At 38.3% G+C, this 16,519-nt stretch overlaps 1 protein-coding gene and 1 pseudogene across 2 annotated transcripts in view; one reads left to right on the forward strand and one right to left on the reverse strand.

Annotated features, from left to right (window-relative positions):
• Positions 1–12,761, forward strand: part of LOC103215975 (ras-related protein Rab-5C pseudogene) — a 65,230-nt pseudogene extending 52,469 nt beyond the window's left edge.
• Positions 1–16,519, reverse strand: part of ADK (adenosine kinase) — a 577,446-nt gene that overhangs the window by 279,621 nt on the left and 281,306 nt on the right. The window lies entirely within an intron of this gene.

The raw sequence follows: 16,519 nt of genomic DNA on the forward strand, positions 1-16,519 counted from the left end.
TTTGAAAGAGGAAAATTTAAAGAAGGGTTTACTTCGGCAATAAATGATTACAGATAAATGATACATTCCTAAACTAAGTTTCAATAATACTAACAGCAGTGCTAAATTTATCTCAACAACAAAAAAATACTACAATCATTTATCTCTATTGCCATTACAAGGATGATCAATGTGAGATATCCCTCAATAACATGGAAATAACAGATATTAATACTGCCTTTTAGTCAACCATCAAACCACTAAGTAGGATCAGATATGGAATATGGCCTGTCTGAATATATTAACAAATCTACAAAAGGATTATGTTGGGGGTTAGGGTAGTGTTGGTGCATTATGAAAGAGAAACAAAAGCAAATGTTAGTGCTACTATTTTTTAAATTTTAAATAAAAATAAAAATTCTGTTGCTCAGGCTGGAGTGCAGTGGTGCAACCATGGATCACAGTAGGCTTGACCTCCTGGGCTCAAGGGATCCTCCCACCTCAGCCTCTCGAGTAGCTGGGACCTCAGGCACAAGCCACTATGTCTAAATATTATTATTATTGTTATTTTGGTAGAGACAGGGACTTGTTATGTTAACCAGGCTGGTCTTAAATTCTTGGCCTCAGGGATCCTCCCGCCTTGGCCTCCTCAAGTGCTGGAATTATAAGCATGAGCCACTGTGTCCGGCCAACACTAGTTATTAAAGAAGAGCTCAGGAAGCCTTTTGTCTATGGACTTCAATTTTTTCAGGTCCCTACTAAGGAGATAAATATATCTTATTGATTGATTAATCGAGACACAGTCTTGCTCTGTTGCCCAGGCTGGAGTGCAGTGGCACAATCTAGGCTCACTGCAACCTCCGCCTCCTGGGTTCAAGCAATTATAGTGCCTCAGCCTCCCGAGCAACTGGGATTGCAGGTGCCAGTCACCACACTTGGCTAATTTTCATATTTTTAGTGGAAATGGGATTTCACCATGTTGGCCACGCTGGTCTCAAACCCCTGACCTCAAGTGATCCGCCCACCTCAGCCTCCCAAAGTGTTGGGATTACAGGCGTGAGCTACTATGCCCGGCCTCAGACACATTTAAAGACTGATTTATTCAAGTCCCCTTATCCTGATTCTGCAGTCGCCATTACATTCCAATGCAAGTTTGCCTAAAGGAAGAGATATGTGGATTAAGCAAAGACAAACATTTGGGCCCATGTGATAACTATATTTCCTACTATAAATAAATAAGGCAATCTATTGGTTTCTGTAATCATTCTCTTGGAAACTGGTAAACGGAATCATTCTTGCCTCCTTTCCTTTTCTCATATCCAACTGTCAGGCCATCAGAAAAATTTTTGTGAGCTCTTCTTCAAAATATATCTAGAATCTGAACCATCTTTAACACTTCCACCATAAGTCTAAGCTACCATCATCTCTCACGTGGGCAGCCTCTTAATAGTTCCCTGTGCTTCAACTCTTGCCCAATCACCATCTATTTTCTATATAGCAGCCACATCTTAGAGACCTTGGCTCATAGCTGCCTTGTAAAACTCATCTCCTTCCACCCGCCTTGCTCTGTCTCAAACACTCCAGGCATATTCCCTTCTCAAGGCCTCTGTGCTTGTCCCCTCTGCTTGAAATGTGCTTTCCCCAAACAGCTGTATGGCTGTTTTCTTCACTTCCTTCAGGCTTCTTCTGAATGTCAACTTAACCACCAAGTCGTTCTCTACTATTTATTCCCCACTATATAATGAGAGGTGGTAGAATGTAAGAATTAAAAGCTTAGAGGCAGCCTAAAGAAATGAAAATTGATGTTTCTCTTAAAAAATAATTTTTTATTTTTATAAAATGAGATGGGGTCTTGCTGTGTTGACCAGGCTGGTCCTGAACTCCTGGCCTCAAGCAATTCTCCCATTTCGGCCTCCTAAAGTGGTGGGATTACAGGTGCAAGCCATTGCGCCCAGTCAAAAATTGGTGTTCACACAAAAACTTATGTGCAAATATTCACAGCAGCTTTATCTGTAATAGCTCCAAACTGGAAATAACCAAGATGTATTTCAATAGGTGAACAGAGGGAAGTGGGTGGGCAACATGAAGGATCATTGTGGTGACAGATATATTTGGTGCCTTGACTATATCAGTATCAATATGATGGTTATGATATGGTTCTATAGTTTTACAAGGAGTTACCTCAAGGGAAACTGAGTAAAAAGTACATGAGCTCTCTCTGTATTATATTACTATTGCATGTGAATCTACAAATTATCTCAAAATAAAAAAAAAATTAAAAAAAGCTTAGACCCAAGCCAGTCTGATGGATTCAAAATCATGGGTCTGCTACTTATTAGCTGTGAAACCTGGAGAAAGTTAACACCTCTGTGCCTCTATTTCTTCATCAATAAAATAGAGGTAATAATAGTACCAATCCAATAAGGTTGTTTGAGGTAAAGGAATTACTATATGTAAAGATCTTAGAATGGTATGTGGCCCCGGAGTAAGTATCATATGAGTATTAGCTACTATTGTTAATAATTTTAGAGAATAGTGTCTGCTATATTGTCCATTTTAACATATGCTCCCGACTGACAGTATAACAGTATAATAGGCACTGGATAAATATTTGTTGAACGAAAACATGAAAGCTCCTGACAGATGAATTTACTTTTAGAGTACTGATAGAATCACTCTTCTGGATATCCAAGTTTGAGAGTATCACTAGTCAGACATTTTTTCTTTTTATATTTGTATAACTGATTATGGCATACCATAAAATTTTCTATATTAGACAGTTCCTGCTCCTCTTCTGGTCATGAAAACTTTCTTAGCTCAAAGTCTATTAAAATTATACCGAACTTGATTGAAAGAACTGGTAGATATTTTTAAAATCTCTTCCTTCCCTACTCCCATGACAGATATGAATTATGATAATAAGACCACTTGACTAAAGAATATGCAAGTGTCTGCAAATAATTCTAACCATCTTTTTCATGCATACAAAAATTGCTCAGAATTAATTCTTAAAATTGGGATAGTTTGTTGCAAGTTATAACATCACTATATTAAACTACTATCATGTGTTGAATCTCAAATTGATTCTAGGGAACATAATTTAATGTTGTAAGAGACATAAAGTCAATGCAATAATGCATTTCATAATTAGCACAAAATCAGTTTCCTAACTGAATAGTTTGAATAATATTCAACTAAGAAGATTTGCTAAGTGTCTTTTATGACTCTCCACTATTAGTCTACTTTAAGACGTTTTTTCCCCCCAAGTTCTCTGTAACTTTAGGACAATTTATCTAAACTTTTCCATTGGCAATCATTTCAATGTACAAAAAGTTCCAAAAATAAAAACACAGAAAATACCTTTATCCATTTTCATCTGTTGTCACATTTTTACCTCATTTTATTTATCATTTATGTTCAGTTGTATTCTTTCTTTTTCTGTATGTATGCATAATATTCTCTTGTGATTGAGTTGAGATACATTCTGGGCCAGAAACTGCATAGATGATGCTGTTTACTTCTCAGGGACAGATAAACCCATAAGGAGGCAAACAATGTTCATGAGACTCTCACTGCAGGTGATAATTGTGATTGCCCTGTCAATGTGTTGTCTTATTTCTCCACTGCATTGTGGCTGCTTTTCTCTTCTCCCGTACAACATTTCAAGATCACGTAAATATTCTGTTTTTCATCGACATGTCTGTCCTCTTAGATGTTACAACAATTTATGATTTTTGCCTGATCTACTCTTTAACATGATGAGTGCAAAATGAGGTTTTCTTGTTTCATTTTTTCCCAACTCTAGCACAACCTCCACATTTGCTGGTCAACTTTGGACATGCCACTGTAAGCAAAATATCTTCATTTTCTATCCATCACCCATCAGTGATTGGAATGGTCTTATAAAGTCCTTTATTTCCAACAGCCTATAATTCGTTACTGTATTTAATTATTTGATGCTCAAATTGTCCTAGATTTGACCAGTGGGGAACTCTTCAAGCTAGATTCTGTATACTTAACAAACAACTCATCTTACTTTTTAGCATTTCCTTACTTTTTGGCACTACAACATGTTCTAGGTTCATCTTGTACCTACTCTGCCCTGGAGAGAAGCCAGCCATTTGAGTGAAGACCTTTGGTTTTAGTAGGCATTAGGGACTGAACTGTGCTCCTCAAAAGGTCATAATCAGGTACTAACCCTGTGAATGTGAGCTTATTTAGAAACAGGGTCTTTGGAAGTTAAGCTAAGGTCAGTGAATTAGTGGGCCCTAATGAGTGGATTACTCTGATAAAAAGAGTAAAATTTGGACAGATAAACATAGGGTGAATGTCATATGGCAATGAAGGCAGGAATTGAAGTTATACTGTCACAAACCAGTAAGTTCCAAGGATTAAGCACAACTACCAGAAGCTAGGAGAGAGGCATGGACAGATTCTCCCTCTGCCTCCCCAAGAAGGAACCAACCCTGCAAACACCTTCGGTTTGGAGCTCTGGCCTCCTGAACTATGAAAGAATAAATTTCTCTTAAGTTTGTGGTAATTTGTTATAGCAGCCTTAGGAAACTAACGGTGGGAAATAACGCTAGGTGTGTCACTACTACTTTTGTGACATTGATCCTTTGCTCTTTCAGCAATAGAGCTAAGAAATATATGAATGTCTCTTCACACACACACATATATATACATACACATATATAAAAATACATGCACACACATCAACAGATATATACATACACAGAAATGTCCATATTTACACAGACACCTCCAAGGCAATCCATCTACACAGAGTTCTTACCTGTCTTCCTCCTGTCTATATGTTTGTCCCTTCTTCCATAGTGAGAACCCAGGCTCACTCATTAGTTCCAAGTAGTCTCTGATTTAGTTTGCCCATACCATTAAAATAAACATATAAAAACTGAGTTCAGAATTTGTTTGCAATTCTTCATTTCTCTCCCAGCCACCCCAAGCTAAGGACATATAGTTGAATCTGGTGTTCATAAATTAGCCCTCCCTTCTTCCTTCATTTCTTTCCCCTTTATCCCCCCCTTGGTATGGACATAGTATTCATTTTATTTTAAAATTAAGTTTATCATCTGCAAACAGGGACAATTTGACTTCTTCTTTTCCTAACTGAATACTCTTGATTTCTTTCTCTTGCCTGATTGCCCTAGCTAGAACTTCCAACACTATGCTGAATAGGAGTGGTGAGAGAGGGTATCCCTGTCTCCTGCCAGTTTTCAAAGGGAATGCTTCCAGTTTTTGCCCATTCAGTATGATATTGGCTATGGGTTTGTCATAAATAGCTCTTATGATTTTGAGATACGTTGAGTTTTTAGCATGAAGGGCTGTTGAATTTTGTCAAAGGTCTTTTCTGCATCTATTGAGATAATCATGTGGTTTTCTTCTTTGGCTCTGTTTATATGCTGGATTACGTTTATTGATTTGCGTATGTTGAACCAGCCTTGCATCCCAGGGATGAAGTCAACTTGATCTTGGTGGATAAGCTTTTTGATGTGCTGCTGGATTCAGTTTGCCAGTATTTTATTGAGGACTTTTGTATCGATGTTCATCAGGGATATTGATCTAAAATTCTCTTTCTTTGTTGTGTCTCCGCCAGGCTTTGGTATCAGGATGATGTTGGCCTCGTAAAATGAGTTAGGGAGGATTCCCTCTTTTTCTATTGATTGGAACAGTTTCAGAAGGAATGGTAGCAGCTTCTCCTTGTACCTCCGGTAGAATTCAGCTATGAATCCGTCTGGTCCTGGACTTTTTTTGGTTAGTAGGCTATTAATTATTGCCTGAATTTCAGAGCCTGCTATTGGTCTATTCAGGGATTCAACTTCTTCCTGGTTTAGTCTTGGGAGAGTGTAAGTGTCCAGGAAATTATCCATTTCTTCTAGGTTTTCTAGTTTATTTGCGTAGAGGTGTTTATAGTATTCTCTGATGGTAGTTTGTATTTCTGTGGGGTCTGTGATGATATCCCCTTTATCAATTTTTATTGCATCTATTTGATTCTTCTCTCTTTTCTTCTTTATTAATCTTGCTAGCGGTCTATCAATTTTGTTGATTTTTTCAAAAAACCAGCTCCTGGATTCATTCATTTTTTGGAAGGTTTTTTGTGTCTCTATCTCCTTCGGTTCTGCTCTGATCTTAGTGATTTCTTGCCTTCTGCTAGCTTTTGAATGTGTTTGCTCTTGCTTCTCTAGTTCTTTTAATTGTGATGTTAGGGTGTCAATTTTAGATCTTTCCAGCTTTCTCTTGTCAGCATTTAGTGCTATAAATTTCTCTCTACACACTGCTTTAAGTGTGTCCCAAAGATTCTGGTATGTTGTATCTTTGTTCTCATTGGTTTCAAAGAACATCTTTATTTCTGCCTTCATTTCGTTATGTACCCAGCAGTCATTCAGGAGGAGGTTGTTCAGTTTCCATGTAGTTGAGTGGTTTGATTGATTTTCTTAGTCCTGAGTTCTAGTTTGATTCCACTGTGGTCTGAGACACTTTGTTATAATTTCTGTTCTTTTACATTTTCATGTCCCTGTTTGCAGATGACATGATTGTATATTTAGAAAACCCCATCACCTCAGCCCAAAATCTCCTTAAGCTGATAAGCAACTTCAGCAAAGTCTCAGGATACAAAATCAATGTGCAAAAATCCAAGCATTCTTATACACCAGTAACAGACAAACAGAGAACCAAATCATGAATGAACTTCCATTCACAATTGCTTCAAAGAGAATAAAATACCTAGGAATCCAACTTACAAGGGATGTAAAGGACCTCTTCAAGGAGAACTACAAACCACTGCTCAGTGAAATAAAAGAGGACACAAACAAATGGAAGAACATACCATGCTCATGGATAGGAAGAATCAATATCATGAAAATGGCCATACTGCCCAAGGTAATTTATAGATTCAATGCCATTCCCATCAAGCTACCAATGAGTTTCTTCACAAAATTGGAAAAAACTGCTTTAAAGTTCATATGGAACCAAAAAAGACCCTGCATTGCCAAGATAATCCTAAGTTAAAAGAACAAAGCTGGAGGCATCACGCTACCTGACTTCAAACTATACTAAAAGGCTACAGTAACCAAAACAGCATGGTAGTGGTACCAAAACAGGGATATAGACCAATGGAACAGAACAGAGTCCTCAGAAATAATATTACACATCTACAGTCATCTGATCTTTGACAAACCTAACAACAAAAAAAAAAAGAAATGGGGAAAGGATTCCCTATTTAATAAATGGTGCTGGGAAAATTGGCTAGCCATAAGTAGAAAGCTGAAACTGGATCCTTTTCTTACTCCTTATACGAAAATTAATTCAAGATGGATTAGAGACTTAAATGTTAGACCTAATACCATAAAAACCCTAGAAGAAAACCTAGGTAATACCATTCAGGACATAGGCATGGGCAAGAACTTCATATCTAAAACACCAAAAGCAACGGCAACAAAAGCCAAAATTGACAAATGGGATCTAATTAAACTACAGAGCTTCTGCACAGCAAAAGACACCACCATCAGAGTGAACAGGCAACCTACAGAATGGGAGAACATTTTTGCAATCTACTCATCTGACAAAGGGCTAATATCCAGAACCTACAAAGAACTCAAACAAATTTATGAGAAAAAACAATCAATCCCATCAAAAAGTGGGCAAAGGATATGAACAGACATTTCTCAAAAGAAGACATGCATACAGCCAACAGATACAAGAAAAAATGCTCATCATCACTGGCCATCAGAGAAATGCAAATCAAAACCACAATGAAATACCATCTCACACCAGTTAGAATGGCAATCATTAAAGTCAGGAAACAACAGGTGCTGGAGAGGATGTGGAGAAATAGGAACACTTTTACACTGTTGGTGGGATTGTAAACTGGTTCAACCATTGTGGGACACAGTATGGCAATTCCTCAAGGATCTAGAACTAGAAATACCATATGATCCAGCCATCCCATTACTGGGTATATACCCAAAGGATTATAAATCATGCTGCTATAAAGACACATGCACACGTATGTTTACTGCAGCACTATTCACAATAGCAAAGACTTGGAATCAACCCAAATGTCCATCAGTGACAGACTGGATTAAGAAAATGTGGCACATATACACCATGGAATACTATGCAGCCATAAAAAAGGATGAGTTCGTGTCCTTTGTAGGGACATGGATGCAGCTGGAAACCATCATTCTCAGCAAACTATCGCAAGAACAGAAAACCAAACACCGCATGTTCTCACTCATAGGTGGGAATTGAACAATGACATCACTTGGACTCTGGAAGGGGAACATCACACACCAGGGCCTATTACGGGGAGGGGCGGGGGGGATGGCATTGGGAGTTATACCTGATGTAAATGACGAGTTGATGGGTGCTGATGAGCTGATGGGTGCAGCACACCAACATGGCACAAGTATACATATGTAACAAACCTGCACGTTGTGCACATGTACCCTAGAACTTAAAGTATAATAAAAAAATAAGTAAATAAAATAAAATAAAATTAAGTTTATCAATGAGAACACAAGGATACAGGGAAGGGAACATAACACACAGGGGCCTGTTGAGGGTTGGGGGGCTAGGGGAGGGATAGCTTTAGGTGAAATACCTAATGCAGATGATGGGTTGATGGGTGCAGCAAACCACCATGGCACATGTATACCTATGTAACAAACCTGTGCGTTCTGCACATGCATCCCATAACTTAAAGTATAATAAAAAATAAATAAATAAATAGAAAAAAATAAAAAAACAAAAAACAAAAACGAATTAGGGGCCGGGCGCGGTGGCTCAATCCTGTAATCCCAGCACTTTCGGAGGCCGAGACGGGCGGATCATGAGGTCAGGAGATCGAGACCATCCTGGCTAACACGGTGAAACCCCGTCTCTACTAAAAAATACAAAAAACCAGCTGGGCGAGGTGGCGGGCGCCTGTAGTCCCAGCTAATGTAGTCCCAGCTACTAGGGAGGCTGAGGCAGGAGAATGGCGTAAACCCGGGTGGCGGAGCTTGCAGTGAGCTGAGATCCGGCCACTGCACTCCAGCCTGGGCGACAGAGCGAGACTCTGTCTCCAAAAAAACAAACAAACAAACAAAAACGAATTAGGTTCATTTGTTTGTTTGTTTATAATTTTAGGTCCCTGTCCCAGTGATATCATTTTTATTTAACTGTTTGAATATGTTGGACATTTACATGCTTTCAAAAGTTGAAACTATGCCAAGAAAGTATACCCCAATATCCAAGTCTCGCTCCCTCCCACATCCCTTCCACTTCACTTTCCCTTCTACCTCTTGTAACTAATTTTATTGTTTTCTGCTTTATCCTTCCTGAACATACACATTTTTTAATTCTCCCTTTTTCTTGTATGACAAGTAGCACTATGAGTATTTGTTTCTGCTTTTTGTTTCATGTGATATTTCCTGGAAATTACTCCATATAGTTATAAAAACAGATAGCTTTTATCAACAGAGTAGTCTATTGTATGTTCCAGAGTATATTCAACCAATCTTCTAGAATGGGTCATTTATGTGGTTTCTGATATTTTGCAATTATTAATAATGCAGCATGAATAACTTTGACAAAATTATTTCCAAATGCAATACAGACTGAACTTCTGAATTATACTAATCCCTACGTGTGCAGCATTTTATGTTTACTCTCATACATAATGGGGGCTGTTTTAAAGGAATAGTTAACGGCATGAGCAAACATTCATTATGTATTAACAAAAATCATATTATGAAATAGATATAATGTAAATTATATAAAAAAGTATGGAGACATACATGCACATAAAATGAACATATATGATAGGATTATGGATAATTTTAATATTCTCTGTACCTTTCTCTATTTCTCAAAAAAGAAAAATACATTAAATTTACAAACAAGAACAGAGACATCTATTTCTTTCTATATTTTACCAAAAAGAAAAACAATACATTATATTTACAAACAAGAACAGAGACTTCTATTTCTGACTAAACAGGTACCCTAACACAGGCCTTTTGCTAAAAATAACAACAAATGCTGGGTTAAAATAAAAAGAAAACAAAAGAATCTTTTTTTGAAGTATATTGCTGAGCTGACACAGAATACTCAAAAGGTTAAAACAGTAAAAATGGAAATCCAGGGGGATAGGCAAACACTTAGATGTCTTTCATTCTGAGGGATATGCCAAGCCCTGTGCATTGAGCTTCAGTTTTCACAGCCATGTACAGAACTGGCAGTGATACACTGGAGCCGGCTCGAGAAAGCTAACTGTACATATCTTTTCCCAACTCCACGTTCAATGACTTCAGGTTGGTATCGTGAAATCAGTCATAGTGTGAAATAGAAAAATGTGAGAAATTAGGATTTTTTTTTTTTTTTGCCCTGGAGAGCCAGTTTTAAAATATTTACCAGGACACTACTGAACCCAAGGTTTAGGGGATAAATTCTAGGGTATATTAAAGATAGGAAGTTTAATTAGACTCTCCACATAAAGTTGGGATCCTAAAGAGCTACACACATGTTTAGTGTAAGAGCTGAATAGAATGATGTCTACCCTATAGAAAGAATAAGCAAGGAAATTCACCTCTTTTCAAACTTGATGCTAGGTGGAGGTAAATACAACTTTTTTGAAAATTGAACCACAAGCCCACCCTCATGAAGGTTTATGGATCTGGAACTCATGTTACCTATGCAGCCCACAAAACTTTAAGCCCAACAGTTATTTGAATGTGTTCCCAGGTTGACAGTATCTCCGGCTTTTGGCAGATTCAAATGTAAATACTCTCTTTGGAAACATATCTTAATCTCAGTCTCAGAGATCACCACAAATAACGAATACAAGCTAACACACAGGAAAATAAGGCAGTTTGAGTAACAGCCAGAGGAAACAACAGACAGAAAAATCAGAACTGCATAAGCTTTAAATATTAGGCTAGGCACAAAATAGAAAATAAGTTTAATTTATTTAAATAAATAAGAGGATTGTATACATGAGAATGAAGTGAGTTTATCAAAATGATAAAGTAAACTGATTTCAGGGGAAGAAATGAAAACGGAAGTAATGATTATTATATAAAATTCAATGTCAGGTAAAACAGAATATGAGACACTGATGAAGACACAATTAGCAATATCAGAAGATAGATCTGAAGAAATTATCCAGAACATAGCAAACATGACAAAAAAGGGAAACTATGTAAGAGGTTATGAGATATGATAGAACAGTTAGTGATACACATATGGTTAAGCTATAAAGAAAAGCATGGGAATCATAATCATAAAATGTAGGATAATAGTTACCCTCTGGGGTGGAGAGAGGCAGGGGAATTATTTTTTTTAATTTTTTAATTTTTTTTGAGACAGAGTTTTGCTCTTGTTGCCCAGGCTGGAGTGCAGTGGCAGGGATCTCGGCTCACCGCAACCTCTGCCTCCTGGGTTCAAGCAATTCTCTTGCCTTAGCCTCCCAAGTAGCTGGGATTACAGGCATGTGCTGCCATGCCCGGCTAACTTTATATTTTTAGTAGAGGCAGGATTTCTCCATGTTGGTCAGGCTGGTCATGAACTCCCAACCTCAGGTGATCCACCTGCCTCGGCCTCCCAAAGTGCTGGGATTATAGGCATGAGCTACTGTGCCCAGCCATATTTTATTTCTTTAGCTAGGTGTTTAAGTACTTACATGGTCTTTGTGTTTAAGTAAAATTTTTATTTGGAGATATCGCTGGGGGTCGGGGGAGAGAAGTGGAGCCTGTCTGAGCCCTAGCCCCAAGTAATGCTACTGCTCTTGAGTCGTCTTGGAGACACCCTCCCCAACTAAGTGCCTCTGTGCATAGCAAAGGCTCCCGTCCCCATGCTCTCTGGTACCATGACAACTGGACGGGTAGTAGCGGGTCGGCGAGGCACAGCACACGACCTAGTGGACCAGCCACTGGGAACAGTGAGTCTGTGGTGGCCAAATCCAGCCTTGTTCTCCACTTTGTCAAGGGACAATTTCAAGACTACCAGGAGAGCATAATCAGAGCAGCGTTCCTTACACAGACTGTCTGCTTAGACAACACAATAGTCAAGTTTGAGACCTGGGGCAGCGCTGGACAGGAACAGTATGGTAGCCCGGCCCCCCTGTACTATGAAATCACCAAAAAAGATACATTTGCACCAGCCAAGAAACAGGTGAAGGAGCTAGAAAGGCACGCCAGCCCCAACATCGTCACTGTACTTGTGGGTAACAAGGCAGACCTGGCCAGCAAGAGAGCCCTGGAATTCCAGGAAGCACAGGACTATGCAGACGACAACAGTTGACTGTGGAGACATCAGCAAAGACTGCAATGAATGTAAATGAAATTTTCATGGCGATAGCTAAGAAGATTCCTAAAAATAAGCCCCAGAATGCATCTGGTGCTCCAGGCTGAAACCTCCAGGAGAACCACCCAGCAAGCAAGAGCCACTGCTGCAGCAACTGAGCCTCTCTTGCCTGCCCACTGCAACTACTTTCTCCGCCTGAACGACTAGACTGGAATCCATTCTAACCAATCGCACTCAGCAACTGGGGCCACCACTGGGGACAGGGGAAGGGGCCCACCATGATTTCTCCACATAATTTTGATCATGGGCCAGAGTGAGTTATTCTACCTGCACCTTTCTGTACAAATACTAATTCAATTTTAAGTCTTAGGTCACTTTTTAAATAATATTGATTTTCTGCTCTTCCCACTTCCTCCCCTTTCTATTGCTCTCCTACTTTTCCTTTGCTAGTAGCAGCCACATGCTCCTGTTCCCCTCACCTTTGTATATGAGGAAAGTGGGGTTGGAGCAACTACCCTTTCTTTGCCTCTTGCAGAATAGACTCAGCAAAAGCATCCGCATCTATACCTTATTTGGCGTGGTCTTGGGTTCAGGTGATGGAGTAGCTAGGGAAGAGAGAAGCAGCTCTTCCTTCAGCTGGCTGTCATCAGGCTGCAGCCTTCCCCCACTCCTAACTCCCAGCTGGGAAACCACAGAATTGCCATAGCATTATTGTGACAGCCATGAACCCACTGCCCACAACTCCTCCACCCTCAGTCATCCTGACCTCTGGCACTAAGCCCTGTTCTGACCAAATCACAATGATGAGTATTGGGAAGTAGGCAGGTAAAGGGGGAGTAGGAAGGGATGGAACTGACTTTTTCTCTATTTTATATTGGATTTTTTTTTCAACACGTAACCTATCAGTATCTTGTCAATATAGTCAGCCCATTGATCGACCTCAAATAATTTTTTTTTAATTTGGGAATTTAGATATACAGAAAAATTACAACTATAATATACAGACTTCCTGTGTACCCCTCATTCAATTTGTTCTAATGTCACTATCTTAGCGTCTTACATTACTGTGGCACATTTGTCCAAACCAAGAAACCAATGTTGGTGGATCATTGACTAAAGTTAAGACTCTGTTTAGATTTCACCAGTTTTTACACTAATATCCTATTTCTATTCTGGACCTGATCCAGGAAACCATGTAACATTTAGTTGTCATGACTCTGTAGTCTCTTCTTGTCAGTGAGATGTTTATAGTCTTTCTTCGTTGTTCACAACCTTGACAGTTTTCAGGAACACTCAACTTGTGTGGTAGAATGTCCATCAGCTGGGATTTGTCTGATGTTTTCCTAATGATTAGATTGAGGCTACAGGTTTAGGGAAAGAATATCAGAGAGATGAAGTTTCCACCTTTTCACACCAACATGACTTCCCATTTGTGATGTTAACCTTAATCACTTAGTTAACATAACTGTTTACCAGCTTTCTCCAATGGAAACAGTCAAGTCAGTATTTCGCTGTCTTCCAACTCAATTTTTGGATCTGACTCACTCAATCCAGCTCATACTATCAAGGAGAAGGGAAGTAGGATCCACCTTCTGGAGGGGGCAATATGTTATTTGGAATTCTTCTGTCAGGGAGATTTATCTGTTCTCCTCCATTTATTTATTTATGCAATTTATACATAACACCGTGAACTCATGTATATTTATTTAATAATTTATCCTTAATCCAATGCTACATGTTTTATTTTGTTGCTCTAATTATTCCAGCTATGGCCATTGGGAGTTCTTTCACGTTGGCTCATGTGTCCCTTTTGGCATGCTTAATCTTTATTATTTTTAAGAAATCTCTTGCCTTTTGGCACTACAAGATATTCCATGCTTACGTTGTATTTTCCCATCACCAGCCCCAGAATCAGTCATATTTAAAAGGAGTCCTGGATCCTTTTATTGGAGAATAGGATTTACAAACCGGGATGTGAGCGTTGGATGTGTTTGTGGCTACTGGGATATCACTGCTTCTAGGCCTTCTCAGTGAACACAGCTAGGAAACATATGCATGTATACTAATCCACATATACACATGTATCTATAATTATTTCTGCATCTATCCATCTACATATATTAAGCTAAACATGGGTAAATACTTATATCTCCAACTCTAATTCAGTACCACAGGTTTCATTCTGGCTCTCCCCTCTTGTTTATTTATCTGTAACATCCCTTCCTGATAGTGAGAAATCTAGCTTCCACCATTCATCATCCATTTACTTATTTGTTCTACCCCAGGACACATGTAAAGGGGTTCAGAACTGTTAACCCATATCGTTATGAGAAACAAATTTACCAACTAGAATACAGTGTTTCTATAGTGTTCCTTAGTCATTAGCTTTACATTGTCCAGTCAAAATACCATTTTCCAAAGTTACTGAGGTCAGCTCCTTTTCCCCCCACCTACTCAGTGAAGTTATGCCACACATTTGTGATACAAGTAGATTCATTTGTTACAGCTTGCATTCCATCCTGAAATCCCTAACATTTAAAAGACCTGCATACATTAAAATTAACCCTTTGTGATTTACAGTTCTTTGGGCTTTAATAAATGCATAGAATCACATATCCACCACCATAGTACCATACAGAACAGTACATCACCCTAAAAATTGCTTTTTGTATCCCCTTTGTAGTCAACCACTTTTCTTTCCCATCATTTGTAATTTCAATACCTGAAACAACTGAAAAAATAGGATGCAAAAATTAAAAATCATGAGTCTTCACAGAATAAAACCTAAAACTGTCAGAAGAGTTAAACTGCTTAACAGTTAAACTGTAGGGAGAGTTACTACTTAAAAGTTATTGAGTTCTAGACAGGAGAACAAACATCTAAATTCTTTAATTAACTTTTTCGTGGTATTATTCCACAACATGCAAGATTATGAGATCAACTTTGAAGTTGTTCATGGTCAACAGAGTTGGATTCCAATCCTAAGCAACTATTTTCTGTATTTATAAAATATTTTTTCCAAGGATAGAACCTATAAGCTTTGATCATAAAAATGTTTTGAATTTTTAATTGTTTAAAATAAAGCCAAAACTATTTATTAAAAACAAAACCACAGTGTAGTAACAAAAATAAAAAATAAAAAACTACCTTACAGTCTATTCATCTGCTATATTAATTATGTGATTATTAGGTCTTAATAGATGTGGTATGACAGCTGCCCAGTTTCATAGATCTAAAGCACTCACTTTCAAGGATAGCTCTTCATGTAGACTAACAGATAAGAAAAAAACAATAAAAATGTCCAGGTTGCTTATTTGTACTGCCTCTTTCTCCTTCCCGACCCCAACCACCAGAGTACAAAAGTTTCCATTTTATTTACAATTAATAGTGTGCTAAGTCTACAGGTTTCACATACTACAGGTTTTGAGAATCATGTCCCAAAAGGCAGTATTATCTGGGGTAAGTAGTTAACTATGTAGGGCTAAGCAATATAATCTACCTACTGGCAGTATCATCATCAGTTAAGAACTTTAAGATTTTAGCTTCCTTCCCCTGGTGGCAGTGTCTAGGGTGATAACTTTTAAAAAATACTCAGATAGCATCTTAAGGTTTATAGCTGCTATAGTCAATTATAGGTAAGTCATTTGGGGATAGAAGTAGATTTAAATGAAACAGAAGCAGATTTAAAAACTCTTCTAATGGAAGCACTTGGCTCCTATAGTTCTCTCTTTTTCTAAAATGCAATTACAACCATTACATCATTGTAAATTACATGCTGGGGTTATCTCAGTAGGTATCTGCCAAATGTAAAACTTACAGAAGGTCTTCAATGTAATAACGATGTTTTATCATTTTAATTACAAACTCTTTAAAAAACTCCCTAAAGTGTACCAATTGGGGTGGTCTAAATTAACAGTATCTTGGTAGCCCAAGGGTAGCAAAAATAGATTGAACTACAAAATTTCATCATACTTATAGCAGCTGTCTTCCTGCCTCTAGGAAGCTAAGTATTTAACAAAGCAGACAGCTTGGCATTGGCATCTGATTAGCAGTGTGTGCATTGTCAGATAGAATGTGCTTGGCTCTTTTGTTCCAGGGTTTGATTAGAAATCTGGAGAGCAAAGGCATCATGTAACTTCATTTTTAAAGCTTTTGAGAAAGGTAAATACACTGTGATGGTTCCTCTGGTATTGTACCTGAAAGACCAATTGATGCTTTTCTAGTAACATGCTTT

This window comes from Chlorocebus sabaeus, chromosome 9, assembly GCF_047675955.1.
Source record: "Chlorocebus sabaeus isolate Y175 chromosome 9, mChlSab1.0.hap1, whole genome shotgun sequence".
In the NCBI taxonomy this organism is placed as follows: Eukaryota; Metazoa; Chordata; class Mammalia; order Primates; family Cercopithecidae; genus Chlorocebus; species Chlorocebus sabaeus.